This window comes from Neophocaena asiaeorientalis, unplaced genomic scaffold (genome assembly GCF_003031525.2).
Source record: "Neophocaena asiaeorientalis asiaeorientalis breed wild unplaced genomic scaffold, Neophocaena_asiaeorientalis_V1.1 scaffold327, whole genome shotgun sequence".
Taxonomy (NCBI): domain Eukaryota; kingdom Metazoa; phylum Chordata; class Mammalia; order Artiodactyla; family Phocoenidae; genus Neophocaena; species Neophocaena asiaeorientalis.
The window spans coordinates 8,118,362-8,142,979 of NW_020174560.1; the positions used below are offsets into that span (position 1 = coordinate 8,118,362).

The 24,618-nt window shown below is 41.4% G+C and overlaps 1 protein-coding gene across 1 annotated transcript in view; it reads right to left on the reverse strand.

Moving 5' to 3' along the window:
- The window catches only part of ACACA (acetyl-CoA carboxylase alpha), a 229,453-nt gene extending 207,936 nt beyond the window's left edge, over positions 1-21,517 (reverse strand). The window contains exons 1-2 of the mRNA XM_024757632.1: positions 21,399-21,517; positions 1,748-1,794 (exon numbers count right to left, since the gene is read on the reverse strand). The gene's annotated coding sequence lies outside the window, so the exon portion shown is untranslated. The remainder of the gene's footprint in view (positions 1-1,747; positions 1,795-21,398) is intronic.
- Between the last annotated feature and the right edge of the window lie 3,101 nt (positions 21,518-24,618).

The following is a 24,618-nucleotide window of genomic DNA, read 5'->3' on the forward strand; positions in this document are numbered from 1 at the left end:
TCAAATTAGTATTAAACAGCTTGTAGCCTGACCAACGATTTTAATTCAGAGTAATGATTCCCAGTCCTGATATTGAGGTGCCTTCAGAGAAGGTTATAAATAAATAATAAACTTATTATTAATAATTGTATATGCTGTAAACCACTTTGATGTATAAAAGTAAACAGTAATGTTCTTTGACATTAGATAATAAAACATCAAGATTTTAAAATATTTGAGAATCATCACTAAATGTGTTAAAAACGACACATGCACCATTATTTCGGTGTAATTTATAAATCAGAGCTTATTCGTTTACAAAAACACAACAGAATCTGTAAACCCTAGAGCAGTGGTTCGCAAAGTATGGTTGCCCGACCACAGCAGCAGCCACAGCAACCGCATGACCTAGGCTCTACCACAGACTAGCAAACTGTACTGGAACCTACAGGTTGGGGCACAGTAATCTATATTTTAACAAGTCCTGAAATTTGAGAACCACAGTGCTAGAAGAGTGAAACAGTAATAACAAATTGCCAGGAATGCTAAAAATATCTATAGACATTTCCTAAAAGCCAATTGGAGATTCCTTAGGCTAACTTTCATTTTTAAAACCAGAATCAAATATAAAAGTATCACGTGAAAGGAAAAAATTGACGTCTAAATTCATCATACAGGGGACTTTCCTGGCAGTCCAGTGGTTAAGACTCCACGCTTCCACTGCAGGGTGGGGGGGGGCCCGGTTTGATCCCTGGTGGGGCAACTAAGATTCCGCATGCCGCACGGTGTGGCCAAAAAAATGAATTAAATTAAATAAATAAATTCACTATACATTTCTCCCTTGGAATATTAGGTTTCTTTAAAAAAAATTTTTTAACGTCTCCAGATTTTATAAAGAGGCTCATTTCCAGAACCTTCAAAAAAACCAAATCATTAAAAAGAGAAAGAAAGGACGGAAGGAAAAAAGGGAGAGAAGGAGGTAGGGAGGGAAAAGTTCTAACAGATTTACCACTCTGAAGAACATCAAAAAGTACAGCAGTGAAAAGGCTACTTCTTTCTCATTTTAGAGCAGTGAATAATCAAGCTTAAAAATAATAGATTAAAAACAATTTTTCCAAATTTCATCTCAACTAACAGAAAATAATAGCTGCCTTCTTCACAAGAGAAATAAGGCACTCAGGGACAGATTCTAGTTTATAGTCTAAGCAAAATTAGATAACTACACGAAAAAATAGAACTCACTGAGAAAGGAGCAATTCTCCTTTCTTCCATGGGAAAAGAAAAAGGATTAATGAATAAATGAAAGGTTCCATAAGGTCAACTTCAAATTTTTCTTTCCTAGCCAAGAAGAACATGAAGGAACCTATAGGTTCCAGAGACTGAAAGCAGCAAAGTGTCAACAGCTAAAGAGCCTGTCCACCAACCGGCAGCTCCACTGAGTGGTATTCCCAGGCACAAGCCTACAAACCACAGAAAAGAGAGGTCGTGTATGGAAAATCACTGAGAAGCTGTCCAGACACTCTAGAAGCTACTCCACAGCCCGTCCCATTTCCACTGATTCCAGGCCTGAACTGAAGAGAAAAGGTGGTGGATTACTACCACTGTCAGTCTCAACCACTTCAGGTAACCCACCTCCCACCTCCAGTCTGCCTATATTTTTTTGTGGAAGGCAACTTTTAACATAAAAGCCTACAGTTTTATATTTTAGCACATGAACATAAAATTTTTATCACATTGTAAACACGAAGAAGCATTATTTGTAACTGACCTCTTAAAATTCTTATTGTCTGAGCAGATATCCACCTCCAAAAAGAACTAAAGAGAGAAAGAGAGAGATTTGAAATGTCTTTTTTTAAGAAACCCAAATTTTATCAATTCCCGTTTTGCTCATCACAGTACAAAACTAGTCAAAGTATCATTTCTATGGCCAAATATACTATTTAACTTGAAGTATAAAGTTCAGTTGCTTAACTATTGGTTTAAATCTGTAAATCAAAAGCATTACACATTCAAAGACTTTACTATTCATGAAAAGTATTAAACAATAGTCCAAGCTTACCATTTCACAAGGTGCCTTTTCCAATTGTATACTTTGATGGACACATTCCGACCCTATGATTTCCAATATTTCATCAAAAAGTAGGCAGTGGGGAGAAGAGAACCACAAGATTCTCAACAACTCAGTCAGGCTCTAATTATGTTTCCAAATGTTTATACCCACCCACAAAGGTTGGGAGCCAAGGAGAGGACAGGTCTCTCATTATTAACTCCCTAAACTCTAAGGAACCAAAGAATCTCTAGCTACTTCCCAAATCCTGGTTTTCCTTCTATGCCCAACAATTATAATGTATTCGGGGTAGAATTTCTCTACTTTGACTACGTATAACAATTACCTGTGGAGCTTTTTAAAAACACATGAATGGATAAAGAAGATGTGGTGTATACATACAATGGAATACTATTCAGCCATTAAAAACAGAATGAAATTTCACCATTTGCAACAACATGGATGGATTTGGAAGGTATTATGCTTAGTGAAATAAGTCAGACAGAGAAAGACAAATACTGTATGATATCACTTATATGCGGAATCTAAAAAATACAACAAACTAGTGAATATAACAAAAAAGAAGCAGACTCACAGATAGCAAGAAGAAACTACTGCTTACCAGTGGGGAGAGGGAAGGGGGAAGGGCAATAATGGGGTAGGGGATTAAGAGGTACAAACTGTTATGTATAAAATAAGCTACAAGGATATATTGTACAACACAGGAAATATAGCCAATATATATACTTTTTAATTTATTTTTTGGCTGCGTTGGGTCTTTGTTGCTGTGCGCGGGCTTTCTCTAGTTGTGGCGAGCGGGGTCTACTCTTTGTTGCGGTGTGCGGGCTTCTCATTGCAGTGGCTTCTCTTTGCTGCGGAGCACAGGCTCTAGGCACGCGGGCTGCAGTAGTTGTGGCTCACGGGCTCTAGAACGCAGGCTCAGTAGTTGTGGCCCACGGGCTTAGCTGCTCTGCAGCATGTGGGATCTTCCCGGACCAGGGCTCAAACCCGTGTTCCCTACATTGGCAGGTGGATTCTTAACCACTGCGCCACCCAGGAAGTCCCTAGCCAATATTTTATAGTAACTATAAATGGAGTATAACCTTTAAAAACTGTAAATCACTATGTTGTACACCTGTAACATAAAATACTGTACATCAACTACACTTCAATAAAAAAAATTATTTTAAAAAAATGCCTAAACTCCATTCCAGATCTTCTGAATCAGAATCCCTGCTTGGGGGCTTCCCTGGTGGCGCAGTGGTTAAGAATCTGCCTGCCAATGCAGGGGACACGAGTTTGAGCCCTGGTCCGGGAAGCTCCCACATGCCGCGGAGCAACTAAGCCCGTGCACCACAACTACTTGGTCTTGCGCTCTAGAGCCCATGAGTCACAACTACTGAGCCCACACGCCTAGAGCCTGTGCTCCACAACAAGAGAAGCCACCCCAATGAGAAGCCCGCACACCGCATTGAAGAGTAGTTCCCGCTCACCGCAACTAGAGAAAGCCCACACACAGCAATGAAGAACCAATGCAGCCAAAAAAAAAAAAAAAAAAAAAAAAAAAAGAATCCCTGCTGGAGACCCAGATATTTGAATATTAAGTTCCACAACTAACTGAACCTCTTTACATCCAGGCTTGAAAACCACTGGTCTAGAGTGGAAAAGAAAAAAGAAGGGAAGAACTTCTTTACACTGATAGGGAAATCCAGAACTTCTAAGAGAGGACCCCAAATGACAAGCAACAGGACTGGGGACAGTGCAGGTATGCCAACTGGCAAATTAGGATGTACCCAATTGTGTAGTCTGAGCTAATACTATTCCCTACAACTGTGGTAGAGAAGGGAGTGAGAAGAGGAAGGGAAAAGTATGTTGTTTGGATGGGATGTAACAAAAGGTGTCAGGGGAGCTGGAGTCAAAACCTAGGACCAAGATCACACTCTGACTCTGACACGTTACTGGCAGTGCAAACTTGAACAAGTCACTTACCATCTCTGAGTCACCTCATCTGTAAAAATAAAAAGAGGTCATATGTACCTCATGGGACTGCTGTGAGGTCTGAGAGTACAGGAAAGGGTTTTACAAGCACTAAACCAGTGTTTTTCAAACTACGGGTTACCAATAATCAGAATACTAAGAAATTAAGTTAATGGGTTACAACCAACATTTTAAAATTTCAATATTCAATAGAATAGAAAATGTTAAGAGTTCACCATACTTCATAAGGATAAATACTGCTTTGTAAAATTTTGTATCAGTTATATATATATGTCATGACATTAATGTCATCTTATTGTGTCCAAAAAGTTAAGTAATTTTTAAAAATTTTTATTGGAGTATAGTTGATTTACAATGTTGTGCTAGTTTCAGGTATACAGCAAAGTGAATCAGTTATACATATACCAAAAAGTTGTCTTTTGTGTGTGTTGTGTGTGTGTGTGTATTTGGGTTTTTTTGGTTGTTCCATGCAGCATGCAGGATCTTAGTTCCCCAACCAGAGATGGAACCCATGTCCCCCTGCATTGGGAGCTCGGAGTCTTAACCACTGGACTGCCAGGGAAGTCCCAAAAAGTTAAGTCTTAAAGCCACAATTAATCCTCATTCTTCTGCCCCCCCCCGCCACTTTATGCCCTCAAACAAGCACAGTGAGTTAAGTACCTAAACCAATCGCTCTTAAATTTTCTTAAGTCAAGACACTACTAGAAATCTAATAAAAGCTATGGACTCTGTCCTGACAAAAATGTACCCTCACAAAAATTTTGCTTGCATACCAGTTTGGTGTCCCTAAAGCCTTGCCATGAATAAGGCTAAGACTTTTCCTCTAAGTGGACAAATAATGGAATTGACCCCTGGGGAAGTCTCATATAGCTGCTGTCTTATCCCCTCCAAAAGAAGGCCTTTCCACAGATCCAGTTGTAGGATATTCTGCTTAGTCAAATAAACATTTCCTTCATTATAGCAAATGTTGCCAATGTCAAATTTTCTTTTATTTAAAAATACATATAATTGACCCTTGAACAACAGCAGTGGTTAGGGGTGCTGAACTTCCACACAGTCAAAAAGCCGTGTATAACTTAGAGTGGGCCCTCCATATATGCAGTTCCTTCAAATCCAAGATTCAGCATCCACAGATGTGACCAACCTTTGGTTCTTGTAGTAACTGCAGTATTTACTACTGAAAAAAATATCCACGTGTAAGTGGACCCATGCAGTTCAAACCCCTGTTATTCAAAGATCAACTATATATGTTCTTGAACTTTTATTTGGGGACTCTTGAAAATATCTGCAGAAGGCTTTCCATGTTCCTGAAAAATGAGTTAAAGCTAATTATAGGTAATGCACTTATTTATTTAGATATTTCTCTAAATAAAATAGAACAGATTTTACCAAACTTAGTAAACATGTTCTCCTTGAATTCAAATGACATGGTATTTTCCAAGCAATTCTAATTAAAGAGGCAGCAATTAGTCTTCATAGCCACTGATAAAAGTATCCAACCTAACACAACATATCCTTGCTCTTTAAGCCATAGTAACTTCATTGAAATTTATTCAAAAAGAATCACTGACTTTTCCTCTTCATTTTTGTCATTTTATTGACAAACCCTTAAATGGATTTTGGTATTAATTCAGTATCCATAAGAGAATTATACAGTTTTTTTTTAAGCCATATTTTATTTTCCTGCAAGTTTTGAATTTTAAAATGACAAGGACTTGTGTTCCAACTTGTGAGATAAATAATGTATATTCAAAGATGAATAAGATTTGGTCCCTGGCTAAGTGGCTGTGGACACTTAAATAAACAATTACAGTAGTATAATAATTTCTAGGTGTAGAAACATAAAAGGGTACATTATCCAAACTTGGAGGTGGTAATGGTGAAGACAAAGATCAAAGAAGACTGCTTGGAGTGGGAAGGCATTAGCAATGAAGAACTAGGGAGAAAAGCAAGGAGGGAGAGGAAGAAGCATTCCATGTAGAAGAAACCACTGAATAAAGACCTAGATGGGGACTTCGCTGGTGGTGCAGTGGGTAAGATTCTGCACTCCCAATGTAGGAGGCCCGGGTTCTATCCCTGGTCAGGGAACTAGATCCTGCATGCATGCCACAACAAAGAAGCCTGCATGCTGCAGCTAAGAAGTCCACATGCTGCAACTAAATGATCCCGCATGCCGCAACTAAATATCCCACATGCCACAATGAAGATCCTGCCTGCCACAATTAAGGCCCAGCACAGCCAAAATAAATAAATAAATAAATATTTTTTTAAAAAGACCTAGACGGTAGAGGGAATTCCCCAGTGGTCCAGTGGTTAGAACTCCGTGCTTCTGCTGCCAGGGCCTGGATTCATTCTTCAATCCCTGCTCAGGGAACTACATGGGGTGGCAAAAAGAAAAAAAAAAAAAACAGCAACGTATTTCTTTAGGGTATAATAGTCAGAGAAAATAACATGGTGTACTTATCTGTCCTAGTCCTCATTTCTCAGTCCAGGGATATAGAATATTTATCAAGGAGGAAGCTGGTACAAACTTCTCACCTTTCAAGAAATCTTTAATGAAGTCTTGCCAAACTTTTGGATAAGGATGGTAGGTTGAACACATATCCACTTTTGCTCCTGCCTGAAATCCCACTAAAACAACAATCAAGGAATTTTTTAAAAGCCATAAGCCATAAAAAGACACTCCTTCCCACCTCCCCCCAAAAAAGTCAGGGGAGACAATAGCAAGATAATTTTCTTAGAAGGCGGATGGAAGAGTGATAAATGACTACACAAACCGAAGAAAACTAAATCATGAGCCGTCTGTGGTAAAATTAGAATAAATAAAATTTACATCATGGAATCTCCAAAATGTCCAGGAAGTGGAAGTGAAAGATGGAACTATAAAGAGGACTGGCTGAAATTCCATTTCAGAAGCTTCAGATCCTTATATTTTCTTCCCAGCTGTAAAGCCAGGGCCTGCTGCTCTACCATCTTGGTAAGAGACTGAAGATTTATACTCTAGAGAGGGTTAAATGGAGGGTTTCTAGGCTGAGGGATGCCAGCAACAGTAAAGGGGAATGCACCATATTGAAAATGGAGAGATTAAGTAAACATGTTGAGTAAGACCTCCCAGCCTTCTTTCCCTAATTTTCACCCTCCAGGAGGGAAACTGAAGGATCCTTCTTTGCAGAATCTAACCAGACCAACGAAAAAAAGCCTCAAGTAGAAAATTAGAGATCCCAAATTAAGATGCCCAATCAGATCACCCACAGTGAAATTAACAGTCAACAAGCCTCATTTATATTTTCATAATCTTGAATCAGTTTTTCAGTCCTCCCTAAATTGTAGCAGTCAATTAAGGATTACTAGATGTCTAAGAAAAACCTCCAACATGAAAGAATTTTTAAAAAGTAATGACTACCTGTAGAAAAAAATGCAACTCGGGCTTCCCTGGTGGCGCAGTGGTTGAGAGTCCGCCTGCCGATGCAGGGGACACATGTTCATGCCCCAGTCCGGGAAGATCCCACATGCCATGGAGCGGCTGGGCCCATGAGCCATGGCCGCTGAGCCTGTGCATCTGGAGCCTGTGCTCCGCAACGGGAGAGGCCACAACAGTGAGAGACCCGCGTACCACAAAAAAAAAAAAAAAAAGAAAAAAATGCAACTTGAAGAGATTATGCAAAAAAAAACAAAAAATTTAAAATTAGGGGGAGGGGAGGGGAGGAGGGCAACCTGACTTCTGTGGTATTTTCCCCCCAAACACATAACCCTAGTATAATCATGAGAAAACATCAGACAAATTTGAATTAAAGGACATTCTACAAAATACTTGAACAGTCCTCTTCAAAACTGTCAAGGTCATTAAAAAAAAAAAAAAAAAAAGACTAAGAAACTATCACAGATCAGGGGAGACTAAGGAGACATCACCACTAAATGCAATGCAGTTTCTTGGATTAGATCCTGGAACAACAACAACAATAAAAAAAAAACATATCAGTTTAAAAAAAAACTGGGGAAACCTGAGTAAAGTCTATAGTTTAATTAATAGTACTGAACCAATGTTAACTTCTTGGTATTGACAAAAGTACTGCAACTATATAAGATATTAACATTAAGGGAAGCCTGGTGAAGGGTATGCAGGAAACTTATGTACTCTTATGTACTCTCTTTACAACTTTCCTGTAAGTCTAAAGTCACTTCAAAATTCAAAAAAAATTTTAAATTTTAATTTTAAAAGACTATCATTATCCTGAGAGAACTAAGAGAAGATATTACTTACATGAAACACAATGGGATATTTTTAAAAGAAACATTTAAAGAAAAGAAAGAGTTCTCAAAAGTTAAAAATACAATCACAGCAATGAAAACACTCAAAACAGAGTTAGAAGATAAAGTTAAGAACAATCTTTCATAAATCAGAATAAAAAGACAAAAGGATGGACACAGCCTCATCCACCAGCAGAAGCAAGAAGAACTACAATCCTGCAGGCTGTGGAACAAAAACCACATTCACGGAAAGCAGACAAAATGAAAAGGCAGAGGACTATGTACCAGATGAAGGAACAAGATAAAACCCCAGAAAAACAACTAAATGAAGTGGAGATAGGCAACCTTCCAGAAAAAGAATTCAGAATAATGATAGTGAAGATGATACAGGACCTTGGAAAAAGAATGGAGGCAAAGACAAAGAAGACGCAAGAAATGTTTAACAAAGACCTAGAAGATTCAAAGAACAAACACCTAGAAGAATTAAAAAACAAACAAAGAGATAAACAATACAATAATTGAAATGAAAAATACACTAGAAGGAATCAATAGCAGCATAACTGAGGCAGAAGAATGGATAAGTGACCTGGAAGACAGAATGGTGGAATTCACTGCCTCAGAACAGAATAAAGAAAAAAAAAGAAAAGAAATGTAGACAGCCTAAGAGACCTCTGGGACAACTTTAAACACAACAACATTCACATTATAGGGGTCCCAGAAGGAGAAGAGAGAGAGAAAGGACCCGAGAAAATATTTGAAGAGATTATAGTCGAAAACTTCCTTATCATGGGAAAGGAAACAGTCACCCAAGTCCAGGAAGCACAGAGAGTCCCAGGCAGGATAAACCGAAGGAGAAACATGCCAAGACACATAGTAATCAAACTGACAAAAATTAAAGACAAAGAAAAATTATTAAAAGCAAGAAGGGAAAAAGGACAAATAACATACAAGGGAACTCCCATACGGTTAACAGCTGATTTCTCAGCAGAAACTCTACAAGCCAGAAGGCAGTGGCAAGATATATTTAAAGTGATGAAAGGGAAGAACAAGATGAAGGAAGTACCAGATGAAGGAATAAGATAAAACCCCAGAAAAACAAGCAAAAAACTCTGTACAACCGGGCTTCCCTGGTGGCACAGTGGTTGAGAGTCCGCCTGCCAATGCAGGGGACACGGGTTTGTGCCCCGGTCTGGGAAGATCCCACATGCCACGGAGCGGCTGGGCCCGTGAGCCATGGCCGCTGAGCCTGCACGTCCGGAGCCTGTGCTCCGCAATGGGAGAGGCCACAACAGTGAGAGGCCCGCGTACTGCAAAAAAAAAAAAAATCTGTACAACCAAGATTACCCCATCCAGCAAGGATCTCATTCAGATTTGATGGAGAAATCAAAACCTTTATAGACAAGCAAAAGCTAAGAGAATTCAGCACCACCAAACCAGCTCTACAACAAATGCTAAAGGAACTTCTCTAAGTGGGAAACACAAGAGAAGAAAAGGACCTACAAAAACAAACCCAAAACAAGAAAATGGTCATAGGAACATACGTATCAATAATTACCTTAAATGTGAATGGATTAAATGCTCCAACCAAAAGATAAAGACTTGCTGAATGTATACAAAAACAAGACCCATATATATGCTGTCTACAAGAGACCCACTTCAGACCTAGGGACACATACAGGCTGAAAGTCCGGGGATGGAAAAAGATATTCCATGCAAATGGAAATCAAAAGAAAGCTGGAGTAGCAATACTCATATCAGCTAAAATAGATTTTAAAATAAAGAATGTTACAAGACACAGGAAGGACACTATATAATGATCAAGGGATCAATCCAAGAAGATACAACAATTATAAATATATATGCACCCGACATAGGAGCACCTCAATACATAAGACAAATGGTAACAACTATAAAAGAGGAAATCGACAGTAACACAAAAATAGTGGGGGACTTTAACATCTCACTTACACCGACGGACAGATCATCCAGACAGAAAATTAATAAGGAAACACAAGCTTTAAATGACACAATAGACCAGATAGATTTAATTGATATTTATAGGACATTCCATCCAAAAACAGCAGATTACACTTTCTTCTCAAGTGCACACGGAATGTTCTCCAGATAGATCTCATCTTGGGTCACAAATCAAGCCTCGGTAAATTTAAGGAAACTGAAACTATATCAAGCATTTTTTCCGATCACAATGCTATGAGATTAGAAATCGGTTAGAGGGAAAAAAATGTAAAAACCACTAACACATGGAGGCTAAACAATACATTACTAAATAACCAAGAGATCACTGAAGAAATCAAAGAGGAAATCAAAAAATACCTAGAGACAAATGACAATGAAAACACGACACTCCAAAACCTATGGGATGCAGCAAAAGCAGTTCTAAGAGGGAAGTTTATAGCAATACAATCCTACCTCAAGAAACAAGAAAAATCTCAAATAAACGATCTAACCTTACACCTAAAGAACTAGAAACAAAACCCGAAGTTAGTAGAAGGAAAGAAGTCATAAAGATCAGAGTAGAAATAAATGAAATAGAAACAAAGAAAACAATAGCAAAGATCAATAAAACTAAAAGCTGGTTCTTTGAGAAGATAAACAAAATTGATAAACCTTTAGCCAGACTCATCAAGAAAAAGAGGGGAAAAAAAAAAAGAGAAAAGGATGAATAATAAGAGAGAAAAGATGAGAGTATTAGAGAACTTATTCAGAAGGTCCAACATATGAAGAAGAGGCACTCCCAAAAGGAGGAACAGAACAAAATAGTGGAAAGCCTTTAACTGATGTAATAATTCAATAAAGTTCCTAAAACTGAAATGCATAATTGCCAGATTAAGAAGGTCCATCAAGGCATACTACAACAAACAAAAACAGACACCAAGGGACATCACTGATATTTTAAAAAGTGAAGATAAAGAGAAGATCCTATAAGCCTCCAGAGAGGAAAGAAAGGCCACGTACAAAGGAGCAAGAATCAGAATGCCCTTCAGACTTACCAACAAAAACAGTGGAAGCCTGAAGATAGTGAAACAATGCCTTCAAAATTCTGAAGGAAAATTATTTCGAACCTAAAATTCTAGATCTAATCAATGTTTCAACAACTATGAGGATAAAGATAATTTTAGACAGAAAAATCTCAAAACAATTACCTCCTAGAATGAAGCAATTAGAAACATATTTCATTTTACAAATGGCAGTGCAATAATTGATACAGCCAAGAATCATAAATGTATGTTAAAACCACTGGGTAAGAGATTATTCAAAAACAGGATATTCCCGTGGTCTTAAAAAAATCACCTTACAGAAGAGGATTCTAGGAAGATGGTATAGTAGGAAGTACTAGGACTCTGTTTCCCCACCTAGACAACAATTGCACCGGCAGAATCTGTCTGATGTAACTATTTTGGAATACTGGAATCTACTGAAGGCTTGCAACTTCCAGGGGCAGATTTTGGAGGTTAATTGTGGTTAATTATGGTCAGTTGCATTTCTTAGGATAGCAGCAGCTATCCATCCACCACCCTCAGTTACATGGCAGTTATCACCCAACTGTGTACATGTTCCTGGAGCAACACACATGCAGGTTGTGGGAGCCAAGTGGGCGAAAATAACCCTGTCTTCAAAATACTGGGGATCTGTGCTCTGATCACTGATTGCTGTTTCTGATCACATAGGTGGAGACAAAGAGGCAGACAGCCACAATTGTTACACCTCCTCTCATTGTTGCAAGTCCCTCCCCCTCTAGCTGAAGTGACTTCTGGGGGACTTAAAGAACCAGTGCCTTTTTATGTCCCCTTCATTTTCCTTTTTCCCCTGTTTGGGAGCCAGGCACTAAACACTAGTACATTCAAAAACTACTGCATATACAGGGAAAAATTAGAAAGTGACTTAACATGCCCAGAGGAAGACTCAGGAAAAGACTTGAAGAGACCTAAAGTTTATACCTCAGGTTGACCTTCAGCACAGAGACAGCCTACAACAGTCAAAAAACCAAAAATCACAATAAGAAAGCATCGAATTCTGGGAAGAAAGAGAATCTGATTTCCAGAGTTACCACATTATTAGAATCAAATGTCCAGTTTTCAACAAAAGATCACAAGGCATACAAAGCAAGAGGAAAATATGGCCATTTCAAAACAAAAAACTTAAACCAGCAGAAACTGTTCCTAAAAAATACCAGACAGCAGATATTCTAGACAAAAATATTAAAACAACTGTTTAAAAGATACTCAAAGAACTAAAGGAAGATGGGGAGAAAGTCAAGAAAACAATGTCTAAATAAAATGGAAATATGAATAAAGAAATAGAAAACCTAAAAAGAAACCAAAAAGAAATTCTGGAGCTGAAAAGTACAATAACTGAAATGAAAAATTCACTAGGGGACTTAAAGGCAAACTTGAGCAAGCAGAAGAAAGAATCTGCAAACTTTAAGACAGAACATGTAAATTATCAAGTCTGAGAACAGAAAGAAAACAGATTGAAGAAAAGTGAACAGAGACTAAGGGAGCTGTGGGACACCATCAAGAAGACCAAAATATGTATTGTGAGCTCTCAGAAGGAGAGGTGAGGAAATAACAGAGAAAATATTTGAAGAAATAATGGCTGAAAACTTCCCAAATTTGATGAAATACATGAATATAAACATAAAAGAAGCTTAACAAACTCCAAGTGAGACAAACTCAAAGTGACCAACATAGACATACTTTATAATCAAACTTTTAAATGTCAAAAGACAAGGAGAGAATCTTGAAAGCAGCAAGAGAAAAATGACTCATCACATACAAGAAAACCTCAGTAAGATTATAAGCAGATTTCTCATCAGAAACTTTGGAGGCCAGAAGTCTGTGGGCCAATATCATCAAAGAGCTAAAATAAAAAGCTCTCGGGCTTCCCTGGTGGCGCAGTGGTTGAGAGTCCGCCTGCCAATGCAGGGGACACAGGTTCGTGCCCCGGTCCGGGAAGATCCCACATGCCGCGGAGCAGCTGGGCCCGTGAGCCATGGCCGCTGAGCCTGCGCGCCCGGAGCCTGTGCTCCGCAACGGGAGAGGCCACAGCAGTGAGAGGCCCGCGTACGACAAAAATAAATAAATAAATAAATAAAATAAAATAAAATAAAAAGCTCTCAACCAAGAATCCTATATCCAGCAAAGCTGTCCTTCAAAAGAGAGGGAGGGGCTTCCCTGGTGGCGCAGTGGTTGAGAGTCCGCCTGCCAATGCAGGGGACACAGGTTCGTGCCCCGGTCCGGGAAGATCCCACATGCCGCGGAGCGGCTGGGCCCGTGAGCCATGGCCGCTGAGCCTGCGTGTCTGGAGCCTGTGCTCCACAACGGGAGAGGCCACAACAGTGAGAGGCCCACGTACCGCAAAAAAAAAAAAAAAAAAACAGAAAACAAGTGTTGGTAAGAATGTGGAGAAATTAGAACTCTTCAGGTGCTGTTGGTGGGAATGTAAACTGGTACAGCTACTGTGGAAAACAGTATGGTGGTTCCTCAAAAACTTCAAAATAGAATTGTCATATGATCCAACAATTCCACTTCTGGGTATATACCCAAAAGAACTGAATGCAGGATCTCAAAGAGAAATTTGTACACCCATGTTCTTAACAGCATTATTCAGAGTAGCTATAACTTGGAAAAAACTCCAAGTGTGCATTGATGGATGAATGGATAAGCAATATACGATATATACATACAATATTATTCAACCTTAAAAAGCAATATTTTACAAAGTGAATAAACCTTGAGGATGAAATAAGTCAGTCACAAAAAGACAAATACTGTATGACTCCACTTATATGAGGTAATTAGAGTAGTCAAAATCATAGACTGAAAGGACAATGGTGGTTGATAGGGGCTGAGGGAGGGGAAAATGAGTTATTGTTTAAAGGGTATAGAGGTTCAGTTTTACAAGGTGAAAAAAGTTCTGGAGATAGATGGCAGTGATAGTTGCACAGCATAATGAATGTACTTAATACCAAACTGTACATTCTTAAATGGATAAGATGGTAAATTTTAGGACTTCCCTGGTGGCACAGTGGTTAAGAACCCACCTGCCAATGCAGGGGACACAGGTTCGATCCCTGGTCTGAGAAGATCCCACGTGCCACAGAGCAACAAAGCCTGTGCACCACAACTACTGAGCCTACATGCCACAACTACGCACCTAGAGCCCGTGCTCCACAACAAGAGAAGCCACCGTAATGAGAATCCCACTCACAGCAATGAAAAGTAGCCCCACACCTCGGGCTTCCCTGGTGGCGCAGTGGTTAAGAATCCGCCTGCCAATTCACGGGACATGGGTTCGAGCCCTGGTCCAGGAAGATCCCACATGCCACAGAGCAACTAAGATCGTGCACCACAACTACCGAGTTTGCACCCTAGAGCCCACAAGCCACAACTACTGAAGGCTGCGTACCTAGAGCCCGTGCTCCACAAGAGAAGCCACTGCAATGAGAAGCCCACGCACCACATGCAAGAGTAGCCCCCGCTCACTGCAACTATAGAAAGCCCCCACGCAGCAACAAAGACCCAACTCAGCCAAAAATAAATAAATAATTTTTTTAAAAAGATGGTAAATTTTGTTACATATATTTTACCACAACAAAAAAAACTGGAAAGTCACCTCACAGATTACATGTTAATTACAAAAGGGAACAGGGATTTTTACAATGAAGAAATATGGTGGACACCATCATAACTAGGTGTTCAAACTAAACTTCACCAATAACAGGACAAATGGACATTAGGTGCTTCTTGGTGTGATGCAGTTAGAAGTATACGATACTACGAATGTAGTATTTTTGACAAAGATGGTTAACTTCAATCTAATAATGATGAAATTGTCAAACAAACCCAGGTTATAGGAACTTTTACGAGACAACTGACTTGGAGTCTTTAAAAATGTCAATGAAAGATAAATGCTATGAAAGATAAAAAAAGAGTAGGGTGACTGTTCTACATTAAGGAGACTAAATACACTTGAGAACCAAGTGTAATAAATGACTCTTGACTGGATCATTAATTAAAACATACACAGTTATAGGGAATTCCCTCAGTCCAGTGGTTAGGACTCAGCACTTTCACTGCTGAGTTCAATCCCTGATCGGGGAACTAAGATCCTGCAAGCTGCACAGCGTGGCCAAAAACAAAAACAAACAAAAAAAAATACACAGTTATAAAGGACATTACTGGGTCAAGTGCAGAAACGTAAAAAAAAAATATATATATATATATATATATTAGATACTGTATGACTATATATATTATATGAACGTTAAATTTGGGGAATCTATAATGGTAAGTGGAAAAATATTTACCTCCCATGCACTCTTTCTCAGGATGCCACTGGAGAATATTCTCCACCAAAATGAGGGAATAAACCAATAATAGCGAAAACATGGGAAATAATTTCTCCATAGCAGAGTAGAAATAAAGAGAACCCCCAGAATGACAGTGAAGAGTAAGCCAGGACAACAGCTATGTACTGGAAGTAGAAGGCAGACAATTTATAGGTTGGAGCCAGTCAGAAGACTCTAAGAGAGATTTTACAGAAGATAAAAATTAATAGAATAGCTGATCATCTCAACATTCTCAGAGATTTAGAAAATGATGAAGAGTAAGGTTGAATAAATGACAGATCGGTACAGAGAAAACTAAGCAAAAAAAAAAAAAAATCAAGACCATTATTAACTCCAAGGAAAGAGTTGTACAGGAAAGAAATCATGGGATTTTATGCAACCAAATTGTATATAGCAGTTACACATTCATAAAACTGTAAAGACTGAATATTGATAGAACAAAAGTTACAACATAACTTGACTGGGCAGTTGATAGTGGGAGATGGGAAAGGCAAAGGTGAACAGTGAGGGTAAGGAGAGGAAAGAGAACCAAATCCTCATCTTCCACAGTAGGAATCCAATTAATACCTAAAAATGAAAAATCAAGATGTAGGAAGACCAGTTTTTTATTTACAGAAAAAGGGGTGTAAGAAATATATCAGCTAAAATAAATGAAAGTGGGAAGGGGCTAAGGACTGCTATTTTATTGTAACAAACTTTGTGGAACAATATGACTTTTATTTTTTTATTTTTTTAATAAATTTATTTATTTTTGGCTGTGTTGGTTCTTCGCTGCTGCCTGCAGGCTTTCTCTAGTTGAGGCGAGCGGGGGCTATTCTTCGTTGCAGTGAGCGGTCTTCTCATTGCGGTGACTTCTCTTGTTGCAGAGCATGGGCTCTAGGTGCGAGGGCTTCAGTAGCTCTGGCACGCGGGCTCAGTAGCTCTGGCACGCGGGCTCAGTAGCTGTGGCTCATGGGCTCTAGAGCACAGGCTCAGCAGTTGTGGCACATGGGTTTAGTTGCTCCACGGCATGTGGGATCTCCCCGGACCAGGGATCGAACCCGTGTCCCCTGAATTGGCAGGCAGACTGTTAACCACTGCACCACCAGGCAAGTCCCAATATGACTTTTAAACTATGTACACATATCACTTTGATGAAAATAAAAATGTAAACAGTTCATCCTATAATGTTAAGTGAAGAAGCCAAAGATGAAGAATGGTGTGTAAAGTAAGTATAATTTGTATTAAAAAGTTGGCAGAGTGGGAAGAGAATACATGAGCATCTGTTTGAATATGAATAAAATCTTTGGTAATTATTAAGAAATAATTAACTTGAAATTTAAATTAACATGTCTGATAATTACTATTAAGAAATTATAATAAGACATAAATAACACTGCTTGACTCTGGTAAGGGGAACTGAGTGGCTGCAAGACAAAGTTAGGACAGAGCCTGTCACTGTATACGCTTTTGTACATTTAAAATTTTGAACTATGCGAACATATTACTTATGTATTAGCATAACTAAAGATTTTAAATAAGTTTAATAAAAGGCTTTACCCATTAGTTTCATGCTACTCTTACTCATCTCATATCTGCCTGAGCATTTAAGTAGACAAATGGCATGTCATTCACTCATTTATTAATATGTGTTACTGTGTAACTGACTCTGTCGTCTCTTCAATGAATAGCTGGAAGTTTTCAACAGGAGTATCAGATAGAATATTTTCATATTAAGTGTAAAGCTGGACTAGAAAAATCCTAAGGTACATTCAAAAACTAAAAGTTCTCTTCAGTAATTGGATTTTTATAAAATGTAATCAAAGGGAAATTAAACAGCTTGCCTTGTCAGGCCCAGGAATACTACTAAATGCTGAAGCACAAAACACAAACAACCCAGCTATCTGTCATCTTGATGCCAGTTTACTGATATAACACCTAGTAAACTTAAAAACTAATCAAGCTCCTATCAACCTACTAACCCCCCAACTTGGTATGTGTATAAATGCATACATATACATGTGTGCCAACTTATATGACATAAGGACAGATTTGAGCAGTCTACAAAAACTGAGGGTAATTTTTAGGAACTCCATTAGTGAGTGCACTCTCTATTTCTACCATAAGAGATAGCCAAATATTCATAAATGAAACCTTATACTTCTTGAAAAAAATTCTCTCTGCTTTTCAAACTTAACTCCATGAATTCATTCAGAATTTTCAAACTTTATGTTACCATTTCCAAAAATGAAAATCATTATACAAGCTTATTCTGTCTGGGATGACCACTCTGCCATGCAATTTCAATTCCTGATGTCATGTGATGGTAAACACTACTGTGGTTCCTTATATAAAGGAGGGTGAGTGCAGCATGCTGAAAGGATGGAATAAGCCTAAATCCCAAATAACATCATTGGAAGGCCGAACCAATTGGGACCACCAACCTTTGGGTAAGGCATTAACACCCCTTGTTGTTGAAGTCTCTTTTCACCTGCTTCCTTAAACATCCTGAGACTAGAGGCTAAATGGCTTTATGGTAGCGTGAGTAAATAACAAACTGGTAAGAGAACTGGGTATCATTTGAGCATACACAGTAAGATTGATTTGTTGAACTCATAAAAACCTATGCCCTATCAATCAGATTCATACTCTTTGTGTAAGTGAAGAGGCCTTATGACACTACTTGTCATAGTTTCCTCTATTTAATATCATCTCACACAGTCCATTAGATCCAAGTAAAGTAGTGAATACTCACTAAATTTTAAAATTAGTGAAACAAACAAAAAACGAGTTAAGCAATCATCTGTTAAAGTGGAAGATCAATGAAGGCTTCCTTTAAAAATGTTACTCACAGGCTTCCCTGGTGGCGCAGTGGTTGAGAGTCCGCCTGCCGATGCAAGGGACACGGGTTCGCGCCCCGGTCCGGGAATATCCCCCATGTCCCCGGAGCGGGACGGGAATATCCCACATGTCGCGGAGCGGCTAGGCCCGTGAGCCATGGCCGCTGAGCCTGTGCGTCCGGAGCCTGTGCTCCGCAACAGGAGAGGCCACAACAGTGAGAGGCCCGCGTACCGCAAAATAAATAAATAAATAAATAAAATAAAATAAAATAAATAAAAATGTTACTCACCTCAATAGTTAAATTTTTTTTGGCCAGTGAGTGTTTGGTGTTCATTTACTTCTTCACAATCTTATTGTTTTAAGGGCTTGGAAAGACGCTTGATGTGTATCTGCTGTTATTGTTAATCTTTAAGAACATGTTAGATAATGATATAAAAACCTTTTTCTGAATTGTAAAAAGACTCCTCCAACTAGAAATACTAAATTCCAATGTATTATTCCAATAACTTTTATTTTAATTTACTTCTTTTCTAAACCAAGACTTTTAGGATATTAGCTATCAAAAAAAAATTTTTTTTAAGAAAAAAACCACTAGCCCCAGACCTGTTAAACCAGTCTGTGTGACAGGTAAAAAAAGTTTCCTAGAGCTTCCCTGGTGGCACAGTGGTTAAGAATCCACCTGCCAATGCAGGAGACATGGGTTCGAGCCCTGGTCCGGGAGGATTCCACATACCGCGGAGCAGCTAAGCCCGTGTGCCACAACTACCAAGCCTGTGCTCTAGAGCCCATGAGCCACAACTACTGAGCCCATGTGCCGCAACTACTGAAGCCCGCGCGCCTAGAGCCCATGCCCTGCAACAAGAGAAGCCACTGCAATGAGAAGCCCGCACACCACAACGAAGAGTAGCCCCGACTCGCCGCAACTAGAGAAAGCCTGCGCGCAGCAAGGAAGACCCAACGCAGCCAAAAATAAATAAATTAATATTTTAAAAAAAGTTTCCTAGTTATTGACTGAAAAGGAAATAGAATGTTACGTAGTGATCTACACCTGAACCATGTCCACAGCACTTTGAAAAGGTAAGGATCTGATGAGAGAGTTTTAAGGCTGGCTTTCGCAATGCCAGTTCTTTGACATAATCTAGTCATCTGAACTATAAGATCATTAAGCCAAATGTCACAATTTCTCAGTATTTCTTCAAACTTTAAAAATAATTAAATCTTATGCTAGATGTATTTCTATTCTGCACTGGTAATTCAAAACAAAACTTCTACAACATGTAAAGACAGGGGACTTCATAAATTCTTTGCCTTTGACATCTTTCATATGCCATTTTCCAATGTTTGGTAATTTTTTTGGAGTCACAAGAGTCCTCCTGTTATTGGAAATGAGGAAACCGAGGCAGGAGAAGAGAGTTGCTATTTTGTAGTAAGCAGGCATCCTGCTCTATTAGACCACAGTGCTTTTTTAAAAGTGCCTATCAAGGGGCTTCCCTGGTGGCGCAGTGGTTGGGAGTCCGCCTGCCGATGCAGGGGACACGGGCTCGTGCCCCGGTCCGGGAAGATCCCACATGCCGTAGAGCGGCTGGGCCCGTGAGCCACGGACGCCGAGCCTGCGTGTCCAGAGCCTGTGCTCCGCAACGGGAGAGGCCACAACAGTGAGAGGCCCGCGTACCACAAAAAAAAAAAAAAAAAAGTGCCTATCAAATAGGCAGCACAGAAAGCCTTCTCCTCACAGACATCCAAGGCATCCCCACCAAGAAGCAAGAGACAAAGCAGAGAATTCCTACCCCCCCCACACACCCCAGGAAGAAGAAAGCATGTAACCAAAGCATGCTTCTCAATCTGCACTGTGGACTGGGAGAAAAAAAAAGAATGAAAACAGAGTCAAGGGGGACCAACTTCTGAGACTCAAGCCTAGGCTATTAGGTTTGTTCCACACATTGGGAAATTACTGAAACACTGCTTAAGGAGAAATGGAATCAGGAATTCCTGGGGTCTTTTGATTTCAATCTTAAACCCCCAAACAAAAACACCTAAAGTTAAAGTATTTCGGCAACCTGAGCAGTTTTTAGCTTATTCTTACTTGTTTCTATAAAACCCACAAGGCCTACTTGGAGTCCCTGATATTTAGAGCTGATTCCAAGTGTCGGCTAGTGGCCACCTTCCCGCGTCCAAATCCAAAAATAATGTTGGCGCTGACCCGGGCAAGACCTTCAGGCACGTTTTCCCCTGGAATCATTAGCCTCACACCACCTTGCGACGTCCTATCTCCAATAGCTTCCCTTGGTAAGTACGGCAAAGGTGAGGGATAGAGTTAAGAGCAGGCATGTACCTTTACTACGTCCCACACAGAAAACATAATAAAACGCTGGGAGCAGGAACTGGCAAGGGACACCTCGTCCGGCCCTGGCTCCCACCACGATACAAAGACACAGCGAGAGCAACAGAAGCCCGGGTCTCTGCACCCCACACCTCACTCTGCAAAAGAGGCAGAGTTCCAGCGCAACTGAACCCAACCCTCAACATCCCCCTCCCACGTGGGTCCTTCTCCCTTTCCCGAGCGCAGGGTCCCATTAGAGACAGGGGTCTGGAAGGGATCAGACCACGCCGGGGCTGGGGCGGGAGGATGAGGGGACCCGCTCCAGGCAGTCTCACCAGCCCCTTCCTAGAGGCCCTGCGCTGTACGCCTCCCAGTTCCGGGGTCTGAGTTCCCACGCCCGGAGACCCCAGGCCCCCCCAGTCCTCCCCAGAGGGGAACTCGAGGCCCCAGAGCTGCGGGGAGGGCTGGGCTGCCAAGCACCGGGTCCGGACGGGATGGAGCCCGGGCCGCGTGCGGCGGAAGATGGGAGGCGGCCCCTCGCAGCCGCCGCCCCTCCCCGGGGCCCAGCCTCTCCCGGTCCCGGATCGCAGGCTCCGGGGCGGCCCTCCCCTCACCTCAAGGCGGCGGCGGCGTCCGAGGTCCGGCGGTACCGGAGCCCCTGCGCGGAGACGGTGCTGGGCGGGAGGAGACGCCGGCAGCTCCGGCGATGGCTGACAGGCGCGCAGCACCAGGCCGGCCCGGCACACGGGGGAGGGGCGGGGCTTCACGGCGCTGGCCCCGCCCCGCCCCCGCTCCCACCTCAGCCGGCGAGCCCCGTGAGGTGACTACGTCCGGGGTTACTCAAGGCCGTTCACCTCCGACCCCGCTCCCGGCGGCGGCGCGGTGCGGGTGGCAGCCAGGAGAGGCGCGGGCCGGGAGGGCCCGGCGACAGCCAATGGGAGAGAGGCGCGGGGCGGGGCGACGTGAGGCGATGCGGATGGTCCGAGCGCCGCTCTGCCATTCGGGGCCCAGCGGCTAGAGGGCGGGCGGGTCCCGAGTGGCCGCGGGCCCTTTCTCCGGGGGCGGTGTACGGCCGGCCGGGCGCCTCCCCCTCCCGGCAGATGGGGGAATGGGGGACTGGCCCTACACGCCCCTCCCACCTCTGAGAGATGCGGGGGCCTGCCGGCTCGCTGCGCGGGAACAGAGCCCGGAAGGGATCAGGACTGAGTGGGGCTGGCGGCGTGCGTGAACACCTCACCGTGTTCAATCCCAGCGCCCCGAAGAGGTGGGTATCGCATCCGTGAATTGCCCAGGATCACACAGCGTGGTTTCCAAGTTAGTGCAGGCAAACTAACGCCTATTCTGAGACAACATAACCGGCCTCGCTGGGCTTGCCCGCCCCAAAGGAGTCTGAGGGGCTGGATCCTGAAGCATTGAGGGGAAGCCTCGATGAAGGAAGTTCTGTAAGAAGGGCCGGGTGCCAAAGGACAGGATCCTGTGCCTGCCCCGAGCCTGGAAGGTGATGGCAGTCAACTCCTGACTTCTCCGAAAGGAGCGTGCCTCCCCACCTCCACGGTGGCTACACCAGGCCTTTGAGAAGAAGCCAACCAATTTTTCTAGTTTTGCCAGTTATTTTATAGCAAGACTTTCATGGTGGCTGTGTGTTGAAAATTAATAGTAACTGGAAAGAGTCCCAACATATAATACAACTATAGGGCAGGAGAGAATGGAGAAAATTGCACTTCAGAAGAATGGGTGAGTTTAACTCCTTCCAACCCTGCCCAGAGTACTTTTCTGATCCTTGCACAAGCTTGTGCTAAAGGTCCAGAGGCACAGAGGATGACAGTTTGGTGCCAGAAGAAGTTCTGTGCCAGAGGGCAAAAAGTGAATAGGGTATAGATACACCACCTGAGGTCAGAAGTTCTTGGGTGGAAGCAGAAGCAGGAGGATGGAAAGGGTGGTCAACAGGAAAGAGTATTCATCTAGGAGCCCTCATCATACCACTAGGTGCTGGCTCCTCCAAGAGTTTACCAACCTACTTTAAAATAATAGAGACTGGAAACAGAAATTTAGAAAGAAAATCTGAACTTTACAGAGAAGTGACCCATGTTTCACAATAACTGTCATTAGGTACATCTGTCATTTGAACAAAGAGCGGAAAATCAGGATGTAAAGATAACTGAGCAAAACCTCAAGGTTTAACAAGATGTTTGACTTGACTCACTCGTGGAAAAAAAAAAAAAGTCCTGGGAAGAGGGAAGCTTTGCCTCTCCCTGATAGTGCTCTATGAAAGAAGTGACTTTGTAAAGAACCAGAATTCTTGAGGTTGCCTGTTTTCTTTTTCATCTACCTTTCCTAGTTCCTATTACTTATAATAGGTTCTTTCTTAGCGATGTTGCTGTTTATCAGCCTCAGGAGCGCTGCAAAACCAGGGAGTGGTGCTCAAAAACTGTCCTTATGGGAAACTTCAGCAAGCCCTTACATGGCCTGCTTTTTGACCTCACTGAACTTTTGAAGTAACTGAGCTCTCTAAAGAACTAGCCAAGGAAAGGCCTAATGAATGAGCTGCCGTGAAAGAAAATGAAGAATGAGTTAGGATACACCACTTACATATGATATAATAATCTAATTATTGTCATCAAACGGTAAGACAACTGGGCAGAGAGGTATGTCTCTAAGACAGTACACCTGGAATTTTAACACCTCCTAAGTGTTGTGCTGTTTGGTGCATGCCACAACCTGCCTGTCTCTATCTACTACAGGCTCTTTAGAGCTGTTCCATGGGTACTTGCTACACAAGCTTATGTGTGTAAAAAGTGGAGGAGGAAAGCTAAAGGGTGGAGAGAACTTTAAACAAGACTAACAGGTGTGACAGAAGGGAGTGAGTGGCACATTTCGAGATGCTGAAACTAGAGGCTGTAATGGGCTGAATTGTGTTCTAGGCTGAATTGTGTTCTAAAATTTCTATGTCCAAGTCCCAACCCCCAGCACCTCAGAATGTGAGTATATTTGGAGATAGGCTCTTTCTTTAAAGAGGAAATTGAATTAAAGTGAGGTCATTAGGTGGGTCCTAATTCCAAATGACTAGTGTCCTTATAAGAAGAGGAGATTAGGACACAGACACACATACAGGGAAGACCATCTGTGAATCACAGTTGATGAAGCACTTACCACAGTGTGGGTGTTTTGCTGGAGAAGATGGCCATCTACAAGCCAAAGAGAGAAGCCTGAGAAGAAACCAACTCTGCTGACACAATCTTGGACTTACAGCCTCTAGAATTGTGAAGAAATTAACTTCTATTGTTTAAGCCATCCAGTCTGTAATACTCCATTACGGCAGCCCTAGAAAACTAATAAAAGTTCCCAAATATCAAATGGCCTTCAGGTTTTTCAAGAAGGTTAAAGTTATCAGGGATTTTTTCCTAAGAATTCTAGCTACCTTCCAACCTTAAAGATGGTCTCTCGGGACTTCCCTGGTGGTCCAGTGGGTAAGACTCGGCATTCCTAATGCAGGGGGCCCAGGTTCTATCCCTGGTCGGGGAACAAGATCCCCCATGCATGCCACAACTAAGAGTCTGCATGACACAACTAAAAGATCCCGCATGCCGCAACTAAGACCTGGCACACCCAAAATAAATAAATTAATTAATTAATTTTAAAAAAAAAGATGGTCTCTCACCCTACTACAGGGAAAATAAGAAAGGCCTGAGGGCATCCCTGTCTTTAAGATGATCCCAATCTAGTTGGGAAGACAAAACCAAACACCAAAACAGAGCGTCTAGATCTTACTCCTTAAATGATAACCATGTAAGTTTTATAAGAGCCATAGATAGGAGAGAATAAATTCTCAAATCT